This window comes from Orcinus orca, chromosome 17 (assembly GCF_937001465.1).
Source record: "Orcinus orca chromosome 17, mOrcOrc1.1, whole genome shotgun sequence".
NCBI lineage: Eukaryota > Metazoa > Chordata > Mammalia > Artiodactyla > Delphinidae > Orcinus > Orcinus orca.
In genome coordinates, this window is record NC_064575.1 from 15,850,812 (window position 1) to 15,860,303 (window position 9,492).

Here is a 9,492-nt window from a genome sequence, read left to right on the forward strand (position 1 = left end):
TTATAAATGGTCATCTTAGATTACAATGAAGTCATTTCACTTTAATGCTTTTTAAAACTCTTTGTAGAGAATACCCAGTGTAGCGCACTGACAGAGTTGTGAAAATACAGAGAAAAAGAGAGCAGAACTTCTTAGAATTTCAATTCAAGGATCCGCAACTAGTAACTTTGACTTCTGATTAGTTAATGAGGTCTTTTAAGTTTGCCTTTTTTCTAATTAAATTTCTAATTCTTCACAGATGTAACTTTTGTTGATGTTCAATTTGTCTCTCTCATTTTGTTAAACCTCACATAGTACTTCGCCAATCCATTGAATAGCCACATTAAATCTGTTAATACCATGCTCTTCAACCCCAGAAATTATTTCCAGAAGGCAAACTTGCTTTGAGAGATCATCAAACAAGACTTAAGGTACACATTTTATCACATTTTTCCCTACCACAGAGCTCAGGATGCAGAGCAAACTTCATGACTTTTGCACTGTTTATTATACTTTGCTAAATTACAAATCAAAAGCATCTGACAGAAGATCATGTATGAAGCCAAAAAGTTAATAATGTTCTGTGAAAAGTAAACTGTAAATGGAAAGGGATTCTAAATCTCAGCAGCAGAGAGCAAATAAAATGTAGGTACTTGTTTAAATTATGGGTTTTCCATTGGCTTTTTTGCTTGCTAGAAGCAATTTTTATAAAATGACTATAATTTTAAACTTTTTTTTCAAACTCAAAAGAAATTTTCAAAGTGAAAGTACTGAACTTATCTAAATAAATAGAGTTGGCAGGCGAGCTAGTTTTGCCCAACCACAGATCAACCTGAGTACTCCCAAATTTGAAAGACAATGGCAATTTTCTAATCAGAGTGTATTTTATAGGAAAGAAAATGTGCCTTAGGCAGAAGACTGCTTTTAAATCACAATATATCCTTGCTAAAATGTTCCTCAATCAACATTTCCAACGATGGTGTCAGTGATGTAATAAAAATCTAAACCTAAAATTAAAATGAACTTCCAGGAAGAGGTAGATGTCGTTTCAGTGTTAACACTTACCTCCTTCTTTATCAGACTCCACAAAATGAATTCTTTAATACCCTTACTGATTTTAAACGTAATATACTGTATCACTTTTTAAAGTATCTTGTTTAAAGCAAATGACAAAATAGAGTCCCCAGGAAAACAAAAACAAGTATGTGAAGGACACTGATTCTACCTATAGACTTGACGGATTGCTTTCAAAATTAGCATTTATTTAAGATGTTGAATGTAATACTTTCGAGAGCTGATGAAATGGAAGGGGCTTTATTCTCACTGAGAGTGTTTTTTTCCCCAAGGTATTCTTACAAAATAAATTTTCTAATTCAAGAGGAAATTTTCTTTTGAGAAAATCATTTATTATGTCTACCAAACTCCCAGAGCTGTTGACTTCCCTTTGGCATTCTAAAACTGAACAGTGGCTCAGTTAGGCTGCTCTGTCTGTCACCGCGAAGAATTTTCAGGATTGAAAATCCATGGCTGTTTGCTCACTTACTGAACACTTTGGGCCTTAGGAGAACTCAAGCGGCGAGAAAGTCAAATATCAAATATTTGATAATGCAAAAAAGCATGACTATTCGTGTGTGCATGTCTTCAAATCCCAAACGGTGGGCGAAAAGACTCACACGCCTAAAATAAAACCTACTAGGAGAGACACATCAAGAAAACAACCCCCAGCCTATAAAACTACACTATGTGCTTAACTAGCGACTTTTTGTATCCCTTGTCATTTTAAGAAATGAAACATAAAAACACTTGTCTACATTCAGTGACAGCTCTGAATTTACTGAATTCGTGCAAAAGCTGTGCTTAAATGTTTCAAAAACTCCTCCCAAGAAATATAACCCCATGAGTCATTAGCAATTCATATACTGATTTTGAATGACAAATATTTTAAGTGGTAATTCAAAAGTTTAAGAACCTTGTTTTTAATTTCAAGGTCCATTCAAGTCCTGTTAAATGTCAATAGGTGAGAAATATATTAATTTGGCAAATGTTTATTATTTCACCTTTTGAAGATGAGCCCTTTAATATAATGTTTGGGAAATCTGTTTATTGAAATGAAAGGATTTCCTTCCTTAAAAAGTGGTTTCAATTTATTTTTGTTATCTGTTGTCCTTTGAAAATGTTAATTCCTTCATCCTTTTCTCCAATCCCACTAAAATGTATAGGAAAAGTTATCTGTGTGTTGCAATGGATATAGACAGATACCGCTTTAATCAATATCACACAGTAATAGTTGAGGTTTGTGCAGAAGAGAGATATGAAGTGATCTCCCTACAAGAATATAGCCATGCAATATACTTATTTACATAGAGCACAACAAAAGTCATCGTTAACAATTAATTTCTAATTACCTCTTAATGATTCTAATCGCTCAGCTAATTTGGGGGTTAAAACTTATACTTTTACGATGGAACCCAGTGGCCCATAAAGCACTGGGTACAAAGTGTCATAATCTTCCCCACGCCCTAATGTTTTTCTTTTAAAACAAATCAAAACAATAACTCAAAGCGCTCTTGTTATCTTCGGCTTTGCCCACAGGACAGCTGTTGTCATTCAGAACAGTTTTTCAAACAGTCAGCTTGTACTTACAGCGCTTACATCTGCTGCATCCACCAGTTTCCTGGGCTCCTTCGAATTTTCTGGTTTAGCAAACCTCCATTCCTGACATAGTTTTGCTCCTGGATAAGGACGCGGGAGGGCTCTTAGGGGCTCTCAGCGGAGCCCGGAGCTTCGGGAAGCGGAGCGCGTCCGCGGGGGGAAGCGGGGCCGCGAGGACCGCCGCCTGGGCGCCGCTGCAGGCTCGGGCTGCCGAGCGACTGAGCGCACACGCTGGCCCCGGCGAGAAAACCGCCACACTGGACGGCAACAGGAAGGCTCAGAGTCGGAAGTGGCACTGGAGAGTTTCTACCTCGCCCCAAACTCGCAGCCATCAGCTCCCACCGTTCTGTTTAGTCACCGCTTTGAGCCCCGCGCTCTTTCCCTCTAAACAGCAGCAGCTGATAGCATCTGAGAAGCCCAGACAAAGAAACAGCACCATCTCATCCCTCGATTTGTTGGCGCAGCCTTGTAGGTCTGCCCGTGGAGCCTCGGGGCTTTTTTTGTTTTTGCAACGCAAACCACAGCTATTCTCTTGTCCTATCCTTATTGGTTTAAATGCAACAATTGAGAGGAGCACTGCTCTCTCTGACTCAACCTTGCTGCTCCGAAAAAATTTATTATGTAAATGAACGCGCCCCATGCTATCTGAATAAACAGCTGTGTGAGAATCGCTTCTCAGAGACACTGTCAACACACATCTCTTGCTACAGCAGCTACCAATTACGAGCTTTGGGGAGTAGTTACACATTATCTTTCATACTTTTCCAAAACTTGTTTTCAGGCCCTGAAACTTAGGGAATCGATACTTCCCCCCCCCCCCAAAATTTTTTTTCCGAATGTAACAACTAACAGGTCTGGGGAAAATGAAAATTAGAATGGCCATTTCCATATTAAGTAAGCAGAGGGAGAGAAAAAGCAAACGTGTAAGCTATTATCAGTTTAACAATGAAAGCCTGAATGTTAATTCTGCAGTGATTTCTAGAATGGCAAGTTTTACAGGAGCAATTCTTTTGGATATGAACCAGATAATATTTCAGTGTTGATATTTTAAAATGATTTTGGGGGAAAAGATTTATTTTACCTAGAACTCTTTCCTTACAGTCTGTTCTTTTAAAAAATTCTAACTAAACTCAATCTATGCATGAAAGTCTACAATGCTCACCTAGGTAGTTGAGCTATTCAGATTATGACTAAATTACAGTTTAAAATATTTACTTACTATCATGTTTTAGGCAAATAAATGACTTCAGTTATTAAATCAATAACTTAACCATTATATTGATTTCAAACATTTAAAGAAGGCATCACTTACATGACTAATTATTATACTGCTTTTTGCCAGCCTTATACCATAGTTCAAATACAAATGTTTATTTTTACTCATCATAACCAATTTTGTACTCTAAAATAGAATCTTTATACCCGTTGGATTTTCCTTAAAACTGTTTCGTCATTAACAGTAATACTACTCTACGGATCTAGTCTTTTTATTAGTAATAATAAGCATCTTCTTCGTTAAGGCTCCTGCCTTGGTATGGAAAAACATTTTAAAAATCACAGTAACTTGTTAAATGATTTTATAATACATTTCAGATCATCAACTCATAAAACAGACAGTCTTACCTTTACTTTACTAATTTGTAAATGAAAGCACCATTCCAATGCAAACAAAGAAGAAACTTCTAATGACCAAAATTCAATATGGACTCCCCACCCCCTACCCCCCACCAAGGATGCCAATCTAAATTCCTCAGAAGAGAACACTTTGTCAAACCTAAGAGACTGCTTAAACTGCAAACTCACCTAGGATTTCATTTTGTATGGTACTGGCAAGGAATCATGGGCTAGCCACCTACCATATTTGGGAAGCAAGGTCAAAAATCAGTTGTTTGCTATTGGATCTGTTCATGCAGCCGAAATAGAATTACGTTACCACCTACGGCTCTTTCCCAGACCAGAAGTATCGGTTATTCAGTATACTAGAGTATATATGCAGAAAATAAAATACAGCATGTAATGGAGGTCTCTAGTGCCGTGACATAAAATAATTCAATCTATGATATCAAAGACCTGCACAGTAACTGCTTTTGCTATCATATTTATTTCTAAGCTCCATAAAATATAAAATTTGAGATGCTGTTTGGAGAATTCAACCATATTTGAAACTTTAAGCTATTGTGGCCATGTTTCCCATAGTTTAAAAATTATTTTAGGTATAATAAAATATTATTTTTCTGATCCATGAAAGATTATACTGATGAATCTAGAAGACACAAACCATATGAAGTCAGCAGGAATATCATGTAACATATCTGACTTTTATATAATCAAATTTACCACATTATATTAGTTTTAATATTGAAATTCAATTATTTTTATTTATATAACCAAACAAGAACCATTAAAGAAATGATGCATGTCATTATGAAGAAAATGATGAAAAGCATGATGAATGTAATGTGAGCACTAATTGATATGATATAGGTCATGCGGCATAGTTATGTCACAAAGAGCTTAGTCATTGGCTACAAGAAATATCCATGTATACCACTTATTTTTTTTTAACTTTTCAAAAGTGTGTATCACTATTAAATGCTTTCCTTTTCCTAAAGCAAAATTAGATGGCCTAAAAACAATCACATGCATATCCATAAATGTTGTCTGGTTACTACTTCTGAATATCAAATATGTAATAAATACCATACAGCTCACACCAAAATAAGTTATCCTCTGATAAATAGCAAAAATGTAAGCCATTACTAAGAAGACCCAGTTTGTAGTGTACTGTTAACTTCCTATTTCTAAATTTTCACAACTATAATTACATGAATTAACCATATACTTTAAGGACCAAGGTGTTCCTAAATAAAGTCATACCCATTACAACAGAAATTAGGAAAACTTGCTGAAAATCCGCCATTAGTAAAAACAGGTGATAGTAGAAAACATTACTATCTGATATTTCCTGGAAAAATTTCAACACATAAACATACGAATAGGAGGAAAAAATTTCTAATATGCCTTTTCCACACTAAAACAAAAATAAATTTTATCTGGAAAAGGAAAACACTTGGAATAGTCAACTGTAACAAAATGTTTGAATACCCTCAAAAAGGATGATATCTTTCATGTATCTCCAAACAAGTTTTATCATACAGAGCAAACTGTTGTCTAGATATGTGCCTGGTTATATAGAAGTCTGCAATTTTGACAGAAGTTGTTAGTGCTGTTCAATGAACAGAGAAGTTTAAATAAAGGCATGATTACAAAAATAAATGTGCCTAATTAAAAAAGAAAAAAGACATGGGTAGATATAAGGGATCCATTAGAACAATTGAAAAGGTAAGTTGGAACTTTTCTAAAATGACATGAATATACAGTTGATTAATCCAATTAAATATAACAAACACTGAGAAAGCAAAAGCTAAAACATGTCTCCCTTTCCCTTTTTCCATTCCAGGAACGATAATACAGTTCTTGAGCAGTTGTAAAGTTTCCAATAAAAGACAGACTCAGAAGTTTTTTTCTTCTAGTTTTGTTTACCTTTAAATCATTTTAGAATTAAGCATGCATGCAATTACCTGGTCTGATGCCCACTATCTCTTACCTCTCTGTTTCTACCATTTTTTTGAAGATTCTTACTCAAGAATAATGGTACAGTAAGTTGCAAAATAGAATTAGCACTTAAAGATCAGTGCTTTTTCTTCAAAAGCGAAATCCTAGTTATTATTTCTTCCACATTCTTAAAATCAGTAATACCTGGAAATAGTCAACATTTTGTGATTTAAACTGCTCAAAGTAGAACAGCAAATATTCCAAAATACTGTACTTCCAGTGCCTCTGCTTCCAGATAACTCTTTTTCTCGTGGTCCATGCCACGGCTCTACATTCCTGGCTTTTAATGGAACCTTTGGAACAGTGTCTAGATGGCTGACATTACCATCCTTGCTGGCATGTGGAGTGGTCACTTCCACGACCTACTCTTTCCCAGTGGCACGAGACCTGCAATGAGGGCCCTGCTCCCAGTAGCCTTCTGCGGAAACGTAACCAAGTAAAACATCCTCTATTTATTTTAAGAATGATATTAAATCCGCCAAACTGAATGTCTACCGGTATTTTGCTAAATGTTTCCCATTCAAATTCCAAGATGAATAGCTTTTAACAGCAAATTTAAGGAGGCAATTACTAACTATTCACTGTACCATGGAACATTATTGTAATAAAAATTAGATCCTTTATACCAACACAATATGGAAATATAACCTATTTCCTGGCTCCCTAATAAGCACATTGGTTATTACATATGAATAATACCCATTTATTTATGTAGAGTGGGAGACTTGTTATCATATGTAGTAATGACTGCCTATAGGATGTTTTTTTTTTAAATTATTATTCTTAATAGAAAGTTTGAGCAGCACTTCTTGAAACTAATAATGATACCAAAGGCAGCAGTAGGTTTTAAAGAAGAGGGAATGGGATGATAGAGGTACTTAATCTAAAAACAAAATAGGACATATTGGATTTTCTCTTTTAAAATCAACTGATTTCCCAAAATGGCAAAGAGAGTTACTTTTTCTTCCTTCTGCCAAAAATATGTAAACAATTGGTCTTGGGATCATATGCTTAATCTGAGCAATAAGCTATTTTGCTTTCTCAAGCTAAAAAATGGATTTCTGTTGACATAAAACAACCTAGAAAACCAGGTTGTCTCTTCAACCTTTTTTTCTCTAAGCCATGGGCAAAACCCATCTTGTCAGCACCTCCCAATACGTTTAAGAGGATCTGGAAATTTGCTCTGTGTTTTCCAGGTTTCATGACAGCTGAGTTCACAGTTTTTAAATTCTTCGGAAATGATGACTTTCTCACGGAAGAAGGAAGGGAATTAGCGTTTATTGAGTGCTTACTCTGTGCCGGCATTCTATATACATTCTTCATTTTTTTTTTTTGCGGTACGCGGGCCTCTCACTGTTGTGGCCTCTCCGGTTGTGGAGCACAGGCTCCGGACGCTCAGGCTCAGCGGCCATGGCTCAGGGGCCCAGCCGCTCTGCGGCATGTGGGATCTTCCCGGACCGGGGCACGAACCCGTGTCCCCTCCATCGGCAGGTGGACCCTCAACCACTGCACCACCAGGGAAGTCCTCTTCATTCATTTTTAATACATAATGTAACAGCTTATCTGTATGAATCCTGTTTTTTAAAAATATGCTTCCCCCCGCCTCCAACTATTTGTTCTGGAATCTGCCTTCTTTCTCTAGCACCATCAAAGTTACCGCTAAACAGTAGATGGAGCACTGGGACATCACTGTGTCCTGGTTGTATCATCATTTTGGAGCAAGGCGACACCTCATAAAGTTAATAAATCCAGAAAGGTGTGTGATATATGGAAATGATATATTTAATAGAGAATAGACATCATCACTAAATAATATCTGATTATTTACAAACACATATTGCAAGTTAATTTGCTGGTTCAAAAATCAAAGTACATACATTAAATGGTCAATTGGGGCAAAAATGTGATGAATCCTTAAACTTGAATGATCAAATCAGGAGCTATATATTTTTTTCTCATTATTTACCAAAATATGTGAATTATCTTCCTAAAGCAGGGTTATAAATATTCCCAACTTTTTCTTTATATTAAAAAGAGCAGCTAAGGGTCTGGGTTTACAAGCTATTGTATGGACAGTTCTATCAATTTCTTCCCTGTTGTAGTCCTTAATTTTATTTATCCAATGTGATATTGCTTGGATCTTAATAGCTATTCCATCATAAGCACTTGATTTATTCATCAAGGAAATAATTACATTCAAAATGCACTCCAATTCTCCTTATGTATTTGGAGGTGTAGTTTAAGTACTCAGAATCAAGAGGCTCTATTATTGCCACAAAGGATTTGCCAGGAAGGGGATAAATAAAGAAAGCAAAATCTAATAACCTATAGAAATTTTTCCTTCCTTCAAACAGCATTAACTTTTCCCCCCTCTAGGCTCCCAAATCGGAGAAAAAGAGTAACCTCTAAAGCTGTTTTAGACAGAAGGTCAGAATTCAAAGGATCGGTAACTTAATCCACAGGGTGCTGCAATCACACTGCTATTGGAAACACAACCAGAAGCACCATTATTCTAGATGTTTTTATGAAGCAATGTCAATAGGTATGCAATCTAGAGGTTTCTCTACTGTAAAGATTCATACTTGCAGGCGATCAAGTTGCCTTGGGTTTTTGAATTTGACTTTAGAATGCTGTAGAGTAAGAAAAAGTAGACTGCATTACATGCTAAGGAAAACAATAGCTTCAGTTTGTTTGAATAGTAAGAGTACCTTTTTATGGCCAAAATGTAATCAAAGCTTCCAGTTTTTTAGTCTTTGGATGCTCATAATTAATAAGAATTCTGATTTCAGAGGGCCTAATGTTGGGTATATTAGACTGATCCTTTAAATTTGTAGTTCATATTCTTTGAAAAAACAGAAGTCTGGAAGCATCTGCTGCTTCTTTCAGGGATTCTGTTGTAATATCATCGATGATCTGGTTTACCTGAATTGCAAAGTAAAACCAAGTCCGGGATCAGGGTTTTTTCCTGAAATCGTGTATTTTAAATGTGCATGATTCTTAAAAACAACACCTGGTTGATAGGGAGTCACAGGCTGGTGGCTTGTTTTTTTAATCAATATAAGGAAAAACAAATAGTTTACCAAGAGGTCAGAGAGCCAGTAAAGGAGACCTCTACTGCGCGGTTAGCATCGACAGCCCCTGCTGAAAGATCCGCAAAACCCCCATTAGCTCCGGCCTCCTGGGAGAGCTGTTCACTTTCCTTCCTGTCCTTGCCTGAGAGGACAGCTCTTCCTCACCAGCAGAAAG

At 36.2% G+C, this 9,492-nt stretch overlaps 1 protein-coding gene across 4 annotated transcripts in view; it reads right to left on the minus strand.

Moving 5' to 3' along the window:
- Positions 1-3,131, minus strand: part of EYA1 (EYA transcriptional coactivator and phosphatase 1) — a 158,916-nt gene extending 155,785 nt beyond the window's left edge. Inside the window, exon 1 of one of the 4 annotated variants that reach the window (XM_004280580.3) lies at positions 2,623-3,131. The gene's annotated coding sequence lies outside the window, so the exon portion shown is untranslated. The remainder of the gene's footprint in view (positions 1-2,622) is intronic. The other 3 variants (XM_049700465.1, XM_049700469.1, XM_049700468.1) reach the window with 3 other exon arrangements.
- Between the last annotated feature and the right edge of the window lie 6,361 nt (positions 3,132-9,492).